Here is a 15,638-nt window from a genome sequence, read left to right on the forward strand (position 1 = left end):
GGGAGCGGGCTTTTGATGGAACGAAGGATTTTATCCTTCTCAAACATTCCATGACTATCTAAAAATTGCGCTCCGCGCTTTGCGTTGTCAGGATTTTTCTGAACTGGCGGATTTTTTCTTCTCAAAGCATTCCACACCATCACATAAAAATACTCCACGGGATGCGAAAAGTGCATTTTCACGGCAATTAGGGATTAATCATCCGTGGGAAACATTCCACCATCAACTCAAATTTGCGCTCCATAATAGGCAAGAAGCGGGGTTTTCCTGGAATGAAGGATTTTGTCCTTCGTGAAATATTTCCACACCATCACATAAAAACACTCCATGGGATGCGGAAAGTGCATTTTCACAGAAGTCAGGGATTAATCATTTGACCATTTCCTAAGTGAGGTTGACTTGCGCTCCGCCAAACAAGGAAATCCATGGTGGAGGCAAGTTTTAACAGCGAGGTCCCAGGCATGGGCGATGTGAGGCTTTTGGTCACAACAGAATCTATCATTGGGTTGTGAAGGGGTTCTACAATTCCTTGGTTTATGCATTAAAATCCCCAACAATAATAATATCCCCCATCGCAGAGAACCTAGGAATTATGTCATATAAGTCCATAAGGGGGTCTCTCTCTAATCCATTATATATAACATGGAAAGAGGACATTTACGGAAAGTAACACGCATCGATGAAAATATCCCTGAGATGAGTGGCCACATGGAAAGCGTAGACACACATAAATTTGGCACAGTTTTTGAAGTAAGCCACAAAATTCACACTCTGAAGCTAGTTTGTGACCAAGCAAGCCACCCCATCAAAACCCCTAGCAGGAGCTTCGAACCTCATCCCCATTAGCTGATAATTAGTGACACCTGGAAGGAAATGAGCAGGGCTCTCATGATTCTGTATAACTAGAAGGAGGTCAGCCAAACCAATAGCATCGCGAAGCAAACCAGGCATGGCCCAAAGGTTCTTGTTGTCATTCGAACAATGGACATGGAAGGAACCAACACTATGTTCCTTCATGCCCAATCACACATGTGACTTTCATTTAGCAGCAGCTGTTTCTTGAGTATTCCAACCCAAAGGGTAGGAATCTCTAATAACTGCTTTTAGGTTCCTAATAACAGCCCATTTGCCATTGCACATTGCTGCTGCTACAATTTCATGGGATTGTTTTTGTTCTACAATCTATGATCTGGTATATCCTCATCTAGAAAGAAAAGTTTCTTTTCACTCCATATTAAATGCCAAAACAGAATAACCTGAGAATATGCGAGGTAGATGGTGCCAATAAATGTCCATCTCCCTTGAAAGATAATAGGTTAGGAGTTGGCCAAACGATTATCAAATATCTAGGAGTTATTACATAATATTATATTCACCCAAAACATTACCAATTAAAAATTTAAATAAAAATAAGAATAAAATATTTTTGGCTGAAGCATGATTGCTCTTACATCTCTAGATGCTACTGCATCATGTTGATGACCGTTGTAGAGGTCATTTAGAGCTTTTCTTTTTGAAGATTTGTTTTTATTGGGTGTGTGCTGGGTCATAGGTGTTTTTGGTTTTTCAGTTAGGTTGATTCTTGCAATATTTTCTGCAAATTGGCTGCTCATTTCTGAGCTTAACATTCTAATCTGCATGTTCTATTGGATATATTTATTTGAATTTTTCTCTAAGTTACTTGTGAGATCTCAAATGGTTGGAAAACTGAATCTAATTCTTTTATTCTCAAGTACTTGCAGAGTTTTCTTATGAGCCAAATATTCAAAGTTAAACTTGCAACATTGAGGTAGCTCAATTTTAAGTGAGTTGCAGGAGGAAAATTGGTAAGTACTTGCTCAGTTTTGGCAAGTTCGTTGAAAAAACTAATGGGAGCCAGTTTGGTTGCTGAAAGTATCAGGCCGCTATGTAAAAGAAGTGGAGCCTTTATTTATATCTTTCTAGTTACAAATTACAAATATTAATAAAATACTGTTTTCCAACAGACTTTTAAATATCTTACTTGTAGGTTCTTGGTGGGAGGATTGTGGTGGATATACCTCAAACCTTCAAAATTAGCCCTTCAAGTTTTGTCTTAACATTAGTGTTTTTGGCTATGAGTGCAACTAGAATTTGTTTGATGTTACTCACATGAAAGAAAGTGCAACAAATTGACTCCATGGTCTTGCAATGACCTAGTTTTAGTGTAAAACAACCTCCAGCTTTGCACAAAAATGGTGGACATATTAGAGGAGCTTGTTGATTTGGATTTGATTGATCCCTATTGTGGTTGGATTGCATATATTGATGTATCCTCCTTGCTTACAAATAAATGATCAGATTGTTGAATTGGAAGATAGGTAATGGAGGATGTGGCTACAACAGATACAAGATTTATGGGATTAGATGACATTGATGTAGCAAAGGAGGACTCATTACCATCTAGTAGTAGGGTGGAATCATAGGTGCAAACTTCTAGGTTAGGATCTACAATTGAGTGCAAAGACTAAAATCTCTACCCAATTTTTCACTATAATGGGGAAAAAGGAATTATAAAAACTTATAATGTTTTAACTTGCCTAGATATGCAATGTTTTGTTCATAATAACTATCAGCTAGCCATTGTCTCTGGATGATGGTGCAATTTTGTACTCTATTTTTACTAAGATATAATATAAAAGATTGCCTGCAAAACTAATAACTTGATGGATACATTTTGTAATTTAATTTTCATAAGTTTGTGTTTTTAAACAAATTTGAGTAACTGTTGAAGTTGTCAAGTTGAAAAAACAAATAATGCAAACTATTGTTCTAGTTTCCAGCAAGGATCTAGGTATGTCTTAGAATTGTACAAACAATGGTTTGTCTACACTAGTTTTGATATCAGAGCAGTTTGTGATAGCCTAGAGGAGAGTTTTCTTGAACTAGGAAGGGATGGGTAGGGGTAAATGGTGGATTAGAAATTATTGGAGCTAGATTACTTCTACATGAATAGAAGAACTTGGAAAATAATTCTAGGGTAGTAGAGCGTATGGAGAGGCTCATTGAAGCTTTGACTAGACAAAGCTTCAAGGTAAAGAACTTTATATATAAGACTTTAAAGGTTAAGTCTGTTGAGATTTTGTTCCTAGGTTGTTTCCAAGAGTTAAAGAAGTACTACAATATGAAAAAACATCATTGAGGAGATTCTAAAATAGTAAAAATTGCAACATGGAAATTTAAACCTCATGCTTCTCTATGGTGGGAAACATTGTAGAGTTCCAAAACAAGACAGGGTAAGGATAAAGCCAGATTGTGGCCTAAGATGCTGAAACATCTATGAGCTCAATTCTTGTTTCTAATTACCCACAAAAAATATTTAAAGAATTTCAAAGCTCAAAACAAAGTGAGTGGTTAGTGCAAGATTATGAGGCCTTAAATTCAAACTATTATACAAGAGAATGTAGCACAAACAACATTCAAGTATGTCAATGGCCTTAGGGTTCAACTCCCAAGATGAGCTTGTATTGGTGAAGGTACTTGCTATGAATAAGGCATATGAGTATGCCTAAAGAATGGAAATGCAACTAAATTGGAAAAACAAAAAGATGGATAAAGGGGTTTTAGCACCCAAACTAAGGTAATAGGAAGTTCCTCCAAACTTAACAAACAAGTAGTACCAAAGGGAAATGATAAGCCAAATTTCCAAGGAAAGGGAGGTATCAAAGGTAGGGGACTAGGATGGCAATCACTTATAGAGGTTGGAAGCCCTTAAGATGTTTCATTTGTAATGAAGGCCATGAATTTTTAGACGGTCCTTAAAACCCCAAAGGGGTAATGGCCACCTATGAAGAAGAAAAAGCTTCAAATAAGGAGGTTGAAGTGGAGTTGGGAGAAAATTTGATGCTTCAAAAATTCTTGATATTTAGGAATCAAGAAACCCTAAAAGCTGATCAGAAGAGGAAGAATATCTTCAAAATAAAATGCAAGTGTAACAACAAAGCATGTAAGATATCATAGATGGTGGATCTAAATGCTTATGAAATTCCAACTTGCATTTTAAAATCTAACTCTTTTACATTTATTCACTAAAGAAGGATCATAATGTACTCGTGGATAAGTCTTGTCCCACTATCTTCAAAACTTATCCTTATGTGGGTGAAGTACTTTGTAATGTTGTGCCAATTGTTGCTTGTCTTTTGCTGATGGTTATGCCTTGGTTGATAGGAATGCAACTTATTATGGTGGAGAGAATAAGGTACAATATGAAGGAAGGAAACACCATTTTAAACCAAGGAAAGTAGAAGAGACGTTTTAAATGCCAACCTAGGTATCATGAGCTATTAAAATTCTTCAAGGAATCAAAGGGTGCTTGTTATCTAGAATGTTTGAGAGATGCAAGAGGAACTAGTGGGATCTAGCTTCCATCAGATCTGAAAAAAGTGTTGGTAGAGTATCTTGATAGAACTCCAGAAAAATTACCAAGTGGATTATTTCTCTCACAAGCTATCACACACCACACTAATTTTGTGCTAGGATCAAAGCTTCCTAACCATGCTGCATATATATTATCTCCAAAACAAAATGAGGTAATGAGAGGGAAGATAAAGAATTTGTTAGAAAAAGGGTTTAGAAGGGGAAAGCATGAGCCCCTATCCCACACCAACTTTGCTTTCACCTAAAAAGCGAGGCAAGAGGAGAATATGTGTGGACTCTAGAACCATCTCTACTAGTATCCACTACCTATAATGGATGGGATACAAGATTGCTTGATTGGTGCTAAGATTTTCATCATGGTTGATTTCACCATAAGACCTAGATCTAGGAAGTGGATGAATAGATGGCATACAAGATTGCTTGGTTGGTGCTAAAATTTTCTTAATGGTTGATTTTGGAAGTGCTCACCATCAGACCTAGATCCAAGTAAGTGGATGAATGGAAGATGTTCAATACAAAGGATGGTTAACATGAATGGTTTGTGATGCCATTCAAAGTATCTAATTCCTCTACTACTTTTATGATCAAAGCTTCTTAACTGAGCTGCATATGGATTATGTCCAAAAGGAATTAAGGAATTGAGAAGGCAGAACAACAATTTGTTAGAAAATGATAAGGGAAATCATAAGCCCCTTTTCCACACCAACTTGACTTTCACCTAAAAACAAAGGCAATAGATCTGGATTCTAGAACTGTTAATGCCAGAACCCACTACCTAGAATGGGTGACATACTAGATTGCTTGCTTAGTTCTTTCTAAAAGGTTGATTTAAGAAGTTCTAATCATCAGACCTAGATCCAAGAATTGGAAGAATGGAAGATGGCTTAAAGACCAATAATGGTCTAGACTCTATATGAGCGGTTGTGATGCCATTGAAAATGTCCAATGTCCTACTACTTTTATGTGCACCACAAACTAGGTATTTAGATGTGACATTGAGGTTTTTGTCATAATCTACTTTGGTGACATTTTAAATTTCATTAGAATAATGGAGAAACATTTTAAACTCTTGCAAATTGTGTTTGATGCACTTTGAAGCTAAAGATTGATTGTAAACCTTGAGAAAAATGAGTTTTGTTGAGATAAGTTGGTATTAATTGAAAGTGTGATTATAGTTGGAAGACTAAACATGGATCCTAAAAAGATTATGGCTGTACTTGATTGCTCCATCTTTTAAATAATTAGAAATATTGGAGCCTTTGACACTTGAGTAAAATTTATTGGGTGTTCCCAGCTTACAAAATCTAGAATAACTGATATGTATTGTTCATGAGGGTTTTCATCCCCAAGATGATAAGTTCATGTCTGAGTGGTTTTGTCTCCAATGTGCACAACGGCTGTAGCAATGCCACAAACATTGAAAGGAGAGTTCAATATATGCTGATTGTCCAGAGTGTCCCTTATCTTCTGCCTTATACGTTGTTTTTTATATCCAACTCTTACTGACCCTAATTGGGAACTCAATCCATAAATGGTGGCAGCTAATTGACAATTAATATCCTCAAACATAGACAGCTGACTGAACAGCACTCCCTCAAGATTATTGATCCACAATCATAGGCAATCAATTCTAAGATGATGGCAGATAATTGGAGAGTCCGTCCCTCAATCAATGGTGCTAACTGCTAAGTGATTTGATTGAAGACTTAGTCATTGCTTAACTAGAAGAAATACTCATATGCTGCTCAATTGGAGGACACAGGCCTCAGCTGCTTTATTCCAAAAATGTAACATGCATGTCTAGCTGAAAACTAACAGTACTAGATTATTTAATTGCTAATTCTATGCTTCTAATCCATTTACTAAATACTTGCAGATTGTAAAACGAGTCATGACAAAATGGATATAAAAAAGCCTGTTTCTGCAAGTTTCTAAAGGTGGATAACAGAACAAAGGTTTGGAATAAACCTGTACTGGTAATTAATGGACCATGATTTGAGATCTCAATGGATTTTGTGTTGGGACTACCTCATAGTCAAAGATGACACTTCCTTAATGTAATGAATCTATTTTTTTGTTGTAGAATGGTTCTCTTAAGATAGCTCACTTCATTCTGGAATCTGTACAGAAAGAATACTGATGCAAATATGATTTGCTGATTTATTTTTTTCCAAAGAGATTTTCTACTTCCATGAACTACCCAAGACTATCACTAGATACTATGATTCGAGGTTTCTATGTCCTTTTGGAGGATTTTGTGGACAAATCTTGATAGTAAACTACACTATAGTTAGGCTTCAAGCTGATGAACAAATTGGCCAGAAAATAGAAACTTGGATAATTTGCTTTGATGGAGGTAATGGAATTTGGTTTTTTTATTAGTCGAGTTTAGTTTAAGTTTTGAGCATCAGCAGGTCTATTGTTAACTCTTCCTTCTAAATTGTTTTTGGAAACAATCATAACGGGGTTACTTAACTCATTGGCCTTACAAAAGGATGGCGGGTTAACTAACTAGTGGACTTCATGAGTTATATCCAGTATGTGTAGCAATGGGTGAGATGTTAGCTGCAACTAACCATATAAAAGAAATACAGTCTGCATCCTAGGGAAGGGATGTGTCAAGAGGGTGAGAAAATTATGGTTTATTTGCATAAGTAACAATTAGCTCAAGGTAGATACAACAAATTGAAGCTAATGAAAATCATCCCTTACATAATACTAAAGCAGATTAGTGAGAATGCCTACTTGATAGACTTGCATTAAGAATTTGATACCAGTACTATATTTATTGTCACAGACCATAACCCCTATCATTCAAGTAGTGATGAAAGTCAAGAGGAGGGTATGTAGGAGATTCTGAACAGTCAATTACCATGGGAACAAATGGAGCAGATTGGAGAAAACAATGACATTGTTTGCTATTATGAGAGCCACGAATTATAAGATTAATTTAGTCAAGACTCCAAGAACACTTGGGTCACCAAAGAACTCTTGAAATTACAAAATTAGATTCCTCGTGGACGTAGATGTTCAGAATTTTTAAAAGATGGGGAAGATGAACTGACAATAAAATGATATGAGTCACATGACACTCTACTTTAAATTTCTTCTGCCTTAGGTATTTTTGTAGTTTTTGTTGAACTGCCACTGGTGGCTGTTATAGTGGTCATCAGGTCATTTCTTTTTTGTTTTCAGTTCTTCTTTAGGCAGACATGTGTAGGATTGTAGGACACTTTTTTATTTTTGGAGTTTGGTTGATTTGTTTCTGCAAAGAGAAACACAGTCTTCTAAATTGGCTGCTGCCTTTTAAACCTTTGCATTCCAAGCTGCATTATTTATTGGATATATTTCTCTACATTTTAACCTAATTTGTTTCAAGGTATCAGATGGCTGTGAGACTGTGTGTAATGTTTTTATTCCAAGAAAATATTGCTGTGAGTAATATTCCATTCTATGCTGTGGCTCGAGTTTCCAATCTGAAAATATGAGCCACAGGATCAGACAGTCCATATATATGTTAAATCTGCAGGAACAAAGGTTCTTTTGCATCAACTTTTCAAGAAATAAGAGCTTGGCTAGTTCTTGAGGAAGCTAGAGCACTTCTTCAAGTTGAATGGTTCAACGAACTCCATGGTAATGCCCTCAAATATTCCCATAGTTTAACAGTCAATAAATTCATGTTTTTCAAGCTAGCAGATGGAAATTGGAAGTGCTGTAAAGCTTTGACATAAAAATATTTTAAACACTTGCAGGCAAGCTTCCCCAAATTTTTGGGAAAATAAAAAGGACACGACAATAACCAATTCATAACGTTTCCTACAAATCCAATCATCATATTCCGGGTGGCAACTGTTCCATATTACCATAGTATTTGTAGAAGTTGATGAAAGCCAACTTCATAGCTTGCCAAGATCACCTGCATGCAAATAACCTGTCGAAGGGAAACCAAAGAAGGAAGAGGTGAAGCTTGGAAAAACTAAACAAACTGAGAGAGAAGATATTGCAAACAAAGAAAAATGTATTTTGCTATACAATATGCCTTGAAAATGAGTTATGAGTTATAATGAGAGAGCCTAAATATAAACGCCTAAAGGAGCCTTCTAGAACAAGCTAGAAGGTGCTAGGAGATAAGTATGCCAACTAAGCATACCTCCACAAAAGGTGGGATATCCTCAATCAAGGTGAGAGGATAAGTATGACTTTAAATAGGAACAAACTCCCGTGTTGTCAACAACTCCTAAACTACAACTAATAAATAAATTCATTAACCTAAGTAAACTTAAGTAAAAGAATAAATAATTGTTTACTCTAACACCCCCCCCTTAAGTGCAACTAGGGGAATGCCTTAAGCTCACAAAAACTAAGATGAAATGCGGAATGTGTCCCGGCAACAAGACCATGTTAAGTACTCATGTATAATGCAAAGAAATGCAACCTCTGGAAACGGGGAAAGAGGGAAAACCGCATGGGAAAAGCCCTCTCCCAAAAAGAGGTAAGAAAACCTAGTGAAGGACTGAAGAAGCCTCCAACTAGAGGAATATCCCAAAAAATAAAAACAAAAAGTGATCATGAAGAGCATCACTGAAGCATGAAGAAGCCACAAATTCTGTCATCAGAAAGAAACTGGTGATCTGAAGAACCTCCATGGAAGAAGGCACGAACCGAGCGTGTCTATATGGTAGATGATCCATCTCACCGAAATGCATAGGTAGCCAACCACTGCAATCACCCTTAATATAGGATCAGCCACTAAATACATAGTTCACACTATCAAACCATCGAACCAAGGAAGCATTAGAACAACAGAATAACCCCCCCTTAATGCAGACGGGGAGAGATGACAGGCAACTAAAAAGGTGGGCCAAAATCCTCTGTAAAAAGAACCAAGAATGACGAGAGAGTTGAAGAAGTACAAACACCTATAAAGGCATGGTCACCGACGTTGCATGGGGCAAAAAAGGAAGAGGGCACAAAAGCGACAAAGAACTATCCCCCCATGGTGCTTTATAAAATAGTGCGAGTACAACTGTCTCAAAACAACGTTCAAGAACCCGAAATGCAAGTGGCACTTTATCTCAGTGCGTTTGCATAAAGATGCTTAGAAATGATATCAACAATGATCAAAAAGGAAAAAAAGCTGATGCAAAAGATAGTACAGCCCAAAACAAAAGATCCAATGCCATGAAAATGATCCTCTGACCTGGAACACCCAAGATATCCACCATAAAGAAAAAAACACCAAAAATATGATAGAAAGAGCATGGGGTAGAATCTAAAGGAAATGACAACATTTTTAAAAAGATGACAAGACTAGCTTTCCAAAAACAAAGATGGGATGCAAAAGAAAAGCTTGCCACAGTCAAAAACAAAATTTCAGACTTTGACTGCAAAAACGAGCCACAAAACTACATCAAAATCTGAAAATACTTGCACCAATGTCTCCACCTTGGAACTAGCTTTCCGACGCTTCTTTCGGATTGGAAAAATATCTCCATATGCTCAAGTTATGGCCAAAAAATCGCAAGTAGGTCAAAAAGGGACCTGGAGTGTTAGCAGGGGTGCTAATGCAAGTTGACTTCATGCTGATGTCAATATTGTACTGGGTTAAAATTGATGGCCATGTGACCGTTACAGCAAAAAAATTGCCATGTGGCATGCCACGTGGCAACCATGTGCCAATATGGTTGCGGTTTGCGCTGACGTGGTTGGTGCCAACGTGGCACTCGTGCCCACTAACTAGTGCCACGCATCAACAGCAGGTACAGTGGGCAGCAACAGCTCGGCGGCGGCGTGCGGGTTGTAGAGAGGCAGCGGCAGGGCAGTCTCAGCCTGTTGCGGTGGCCGCAGGGGTGGCAACTACTGGTGGTGGAGGAGCCGGAGCGGCAAGCGGTGGCCGTAGAGCGGAGCGTGGGCGGGGCCGCGGTGACATGGTGGTGGCTGCTGGGCGGCTCTGCAAATATTTTTTCTTTTTTTTTTTTTTTGCAAATGGTCCATACAATTCTCCCCAGGGGCTAAAAAATTTTGCTAGATGCTACGGAAGCCAAAAATGAAAATTTTTATATGAATCTTGACTATAATGGGCCTTCTGAACTCAATGGTAGCATTCGTTTAAGCCCAAAGTGCTCCAAAAAAACACTCTTGCCTTGGATTGACGAAAAAAATCACAAACAACCTAGGATTTGTGTCTCCGAATTGTGGCTTCAAAAATCCTTCAGTCAAGAAGCAGCAGGGAGGCTCTAATACCATGTAGAAGTTGATGAAAGGCAACTTCACAGCTTGCCAAGATCACTTGCATGCAAATAACCTGTCAAAGAGAAACTAAAAAAGGAAGAGGTAGAGCTTGGAAAAGCTAAATGGACTGAGAGAGAAGATATTGCAAACAAAGAAAAATATATTGCTATAAAATATGCCTTGAAAATGAGTTATGAGTTATAATGAGAAAACCCAAATATAAAGGCCTCAAGGAGCCTTCTAGAACAAGCTAGAAGGTGCTAGGAGATAAGAATGACAACTAAGCATACGTCCATAAAAGGTGGGATATCCTCGATTAAGGTGAGAGGAGAAGTATGACTTTAAATAGGAACAAACTCCCATGTTGTCAACAACTCCTAAACTACTACTAATAAATAAATGCATTAACCTAAGTAAACTTAAGTAAAAGAATAAATAATTAATAAATAATTATTTACTCTAACAATATCAAGGTTGATTTCATAAGGATGTAAAACTTGAAGCATTGATACCCTCTGAATCTACCTATGCTTCGAAAGCTCTCACTTCAATCTACAAGGCTGTGTTGATTCAAATTTAGAAGGAGATAGTGATAGGATCAGGAGCACTACAAGTTACATTATTACTTTGGGTGGCACAACAATCAATAGATTGTAAAAAGGTTGTAGCACTTTCAACAACAAAAGCAAAATATGTTGCTGATATAAAGGCTAGTGAGGAGGTGATTTGGTTAGAACGATTTATGGAGGAATTAGGAAAGACGCAATAGAATAACAAGATGTACAGTAATAGTCAGAGTGTGATTTATCTTTCAAAAACTCGACCCTTCCCTCTAAGACCAAACACATATAGCTTTGGTACCATTACACAGTTTTAAAGGATGGACAATTGAAGCTAGAGAAGATACACAATAGCAAGAATCCTGTAAATGTGTTGACCAGGTCAGTACTCAAGAGAAACTGAATTCCTGCTCAGTTTCTATTGGCCTTGAAGCTTGATCATAGTGAAAATGATATCTACTGAATTCTATGTATGTCAATCTAATGGGAGCTGCAGCGGCATCGATGGTGCTACAATATCAATCTCCAAGTGAGAGATTCTTTTGGTGTGGAACCCAATTAGTCTCCGAGTGGGAGATTGTTGGTACGTGGTGATTGATTATGCAAATTATGTACGCTCATCATGTATCCTTTCTCAATAATTTTATAAGAGTTAAAGTTCATTTCGTTAACTGACCTTGTAAACCACCTCAAAAAGTTTGATAAATAAGTAGTTTTGTGATGTGAAATAATCAATAAGTAATCTGCTCTTTACTGGATAACAGAATAAGTGGACAGTTGTTTCTCTAGTGGATGTAGTCCATATAGGGTGAACTACATTAATTCTCCGTGTTATTGTAGTTATTTCTACATTATATATTATTTATTTCTCATATCTGTCGAATTCCTAACAACAATTATCATTCACTCCACCTTTGGGCAGTTGAAAGTCTCACCCTCTATTGAACTCATTTTCTACCTCCCATAATCATTTGTTTGTCATTAATTAAGTTGGCTTAACCATGTATTTGGCATTTACCAAGTCGGTAAAACTCCCTACTATTTTTGGTTGTTGGGAGTTATTATTACTCTTGGATTTACATGCCTCTATTTTTTTATATAAACAACTCTCACGTCTTCCTATGCTAAGCTCACTAGCTCATCTATTCATGAGTGTTGGTTCAGTGCTAAGGGAGTGTTGAATTCGTTCATACCTGGATTCTTGTCTTCTTGCTTTCCTTAGTCATTTTGATTTTGGGTGGCTTCCCAGCTAAATCTAACATGATATGGTAGCCAACTGTGAGTTGTGGGTTTGCAGCTTATTAGGAATCTAGAGTGATTTCATTCTTGAAAGGAAGTACCTCTTGCATCTGATGATGGCATTGAATATTAGAAATGGTTGAAGGAATTGTGGTTTCTAGGGGGTTCATATTTCTTTCTTATTAGTGCAAGTAATTTGAAACTTCTTGGAGGAAATTTGCACTCACCATTGAGTTCAAAGCACTTGATGACATCAGAATTGCTCTTTGTTTTGTCCAGATGAGCCATATGCAAATTTTGTGAAGGTTTGAAGGAGAGGTTTCACAGTCAAATTCATAGTGCATCCAATCTCTCAGTGCAGCTTTAGGCCAAATGGACTTCACAATCATGTCTAGAAGGCTCAAAAATGCTAAAATCAACTATCAATTCATAAGCTTTAGTGAAAGTTAGTCAAAAAAGATTTTTTTTTCTTAAAGTTTATTATTATAAACTTTTTTAAAGTTCCAAAAGTAAAAAAAATAAAAAATTCTGCAACACTTAAGAGTACCTATGCAGTGTGTGCAAACTCCTTGTACCATGCCCCTTGGGCCTCACTCCATTCACGCATAAAAAGGCTGCACCCACACATTTCCAATGGGTGGTGCTCTTTAAACCATGCCAGTTTTGACATCTCTTCGTGAGCAATTGAGGTTGGGGTGGCTTTAACACCCTCGCAGGACCTCATTCCCAAGCCCTTCAAGGCATGCCAAAACAATTTTCAATTATTTTTGAAAACTCAAAACAATTGTGTGATTTAAGTTTGTGCCCATGTAGCCATTGAAACTCGAAGCTTGCATGGCTGGTATGGGGTTCAATCCCTTCAAATAACATTTTGTGTTATTAGCAAACACAAAGGCATATGTTATCATACACCTGTTGATACACTTGCTCTTTGGCCTTTGTGCCAAGTTCAACACTAAATGTTGCAAAGGTTTCACATTTGGACAATTTAACCAATTTTGGAAGGGAGCTATATTGAATTGGTATTTCAACTAAAATTGGAGGCTTTTCAAATTTAGCAGCACTTGTCCCAAACTTAGTTGTTTGCTAAATATAGAAAAGGTTCACTATAATCAATAAAGGCAATTTTTTTTGAAGTTTTGTTGACCCCTCATTATTGAAGATTTCAATTTTGTATTGGAACTTCAAAAGGCACAATTTCTTTGTTATGAGAAATAAAGGTCTTTGTTATGCAGAAATTCTGTAAGAAAATTTGGAGAAATAGGCTTGGAAGTAAAAAGACTCATTACATCAGTGAGTTCAGCCCTTCTTGCGATCAACTCCAAAAGGTGTACATAGATGCCAACAAATCTTGGAGAGCTAAAAATCTTATTGCTCAACTTATAACCAACTCTCACCAACTCCGATGTGAGACTAGGCGGTGGAAGAGGCCAAATTAAAGAGCCTTGGGAAGAGAGAGTTTGCTTGTTTTGCAATTCTAGGAAGGTGGAAACCAAACAACACTTTATTTTAGAATGTGATGCATAAAAGGACAACAAAGTCAAATACACAGATATTATATCTGACAACTCTTGGTACAACTTATTCAACAAGGAAAATATTGAGCAGTTAGACGGGCTCATCATCAACTTGCACAAAGAAAGAATCGAACTATTAAAGTTGGTTTAGTGGGAAGGTTGTCCCATAGGCTATGTTTATTCGCGTGGACGTTAAAATTTCATCCATCTATCTGTCTTAGTCATTTGGGTTCTATTTTCCAAGCAATTTTTTATTTAGGGCATAATTTTGTGCTTTTCATAGTGACACAATCATTTTATGCTCTAGTGATCTAGTTTTTCCAAAAGAAATGAGTTTCAACTTAAAACTATGTAAGTTTCACATACAACCTAAGCTTGAGGTGATCCTTTTTGAAAGTTGATATTTTCCAAGCACTATACATTGGTGCTAACTTGAGGTTCTCTTTTTTAATTTAATTGTACTAATAGTTGTTGGCCTAAGTGTTGAAGACTAACTGGTAGAAAGATCGGTAGACTTAGTCATCAAAGGTGTTGTCATTGTTGGCAACACAAGCAAAGGAATCTAAACCAGTAAATTGATGCAATTGGTAAGGTACACTAACATGTGACCCTAACTTATAAGGGAAGAAAGGAAAGATGGCAAACCCAGTGGAAACAGTGAAAAGGTAATCCACTTAGACATAGCACACTAAGTGTGCTAAGGAAAGTTCACACAAGCAAGGAAAGACACGCAACAAGAACAACAAAGAAAGTAGCAAGATACTAAGGCACAAGGTTCAAATTCGGGTTTGAGTTTGACAAGTATAAAATTTAGATAAAGTTCGCAAGAACAAAAAATTTGAAAAAAATTGACAATAAATTTAGCTAAAATAAATTTTATTTTTAAAAATATTTAAATAATATATTAAATATTTATCAAGTTAGTTTAACTTTATTTTTGAAAGAAAAAAGATTTTAAATTTAAATTAATTATAATTAAAAATGATATTTTTATAAAAAATAACGTAAATAAAATAATATTTAAAATAATTGACATCCAAGTAAATATTTAATTTAAAAACACAAATTATAAAAAAATATTTAATAAATTTAATACAACTTAAAAAAACTAAGTAAAGGCACTCTAAATTTTTCATCAAATATCAATTAAAAACGGGAAAAGCCTAAACCTATTGATGGGCATTCGAAGCACAAATGCAACCTTTGAAATAGGAGTGAGACATTCTGCAATATGAGGACGATGACAATCTTTTTTATTCTCGATCATGACGGTTGTAAGCAACTCGGTGTCAAATGGTGCTGCCATTGCAAGCAGCTCAGTGTCCACATTCTTGGCGTTATTCACAACCCTATTCACCTCCACAAGCAGCTCGGTGTTATTTGCCAGTTGTTTCTGTTCCTCTAAATAACCTAGTTCTGTAAAAACAAGCAATCCAGTAAATCGTAATAGTGAGGAGTTATCCACCCAACTTTGGTGCTCATTGCCAAATAAAATTCAAAACTTTGTTGTCGCGCTGCCGTAAACAATAAAGATATGCCTAACCGTAGTAGCAATGGGCATGCATAGATAGAAAAATAAATAAAACTGGCACCCTCTTTCCTATGCGCGCGTCAACCATGTTCACCCTCTTTCCAGTCCACGATTTTGTTAGCGAATTTTCGTTCACCCCTGAATATTGAGCAAACTTCAAACTTC

General features: G+C 36.7%; 1 protein-coding gene across 2 annotated transcripts in view; it reads left to right on the forward strand.

Annotated features, from left to right (window-relative positions):
• The window catches only part of LOC149550195 (B3 domain-containing protein Os01g0723500-like), a 72,894-nt gene that overhangs the window by 44,543 nt on the left and 12,713 nt on the right, over nt 1-15,638 (forward strand). Inside the window, exon 6 of one of the 2 annotated variants that reach the window (XR_016354178.1) lies at nt 6,272-6,350. The exons of the other annotated variant lie outside the window; for it this stretch is intronic. The gene's annotated coding sequence lies outside the window, so the exon portion shown is untranslated. The remainder of the gene's footprint in view (nt 1-6,271; nt 6,351-15,638) is intronic. 2 annotated transcript variants of the gene reach the window in all.

The sequence above is a fragment of the Cupressus sempervirens genome, chromosome 7 (assembly GCF_028749045.1).
Source record: "Cupressus sempervirens isolate cs-2001-9-10 chromosome 7, ASM2874904v1, whole genome shotgun sequence".
Taxonomy (NCBI): domain Eukaryota; kingdom Viridiplantae; phylum Streptophyta; class Pinopsida; order Cupressales; family Cupressaceae; genus Cupressus; species Cupressus sempervirens.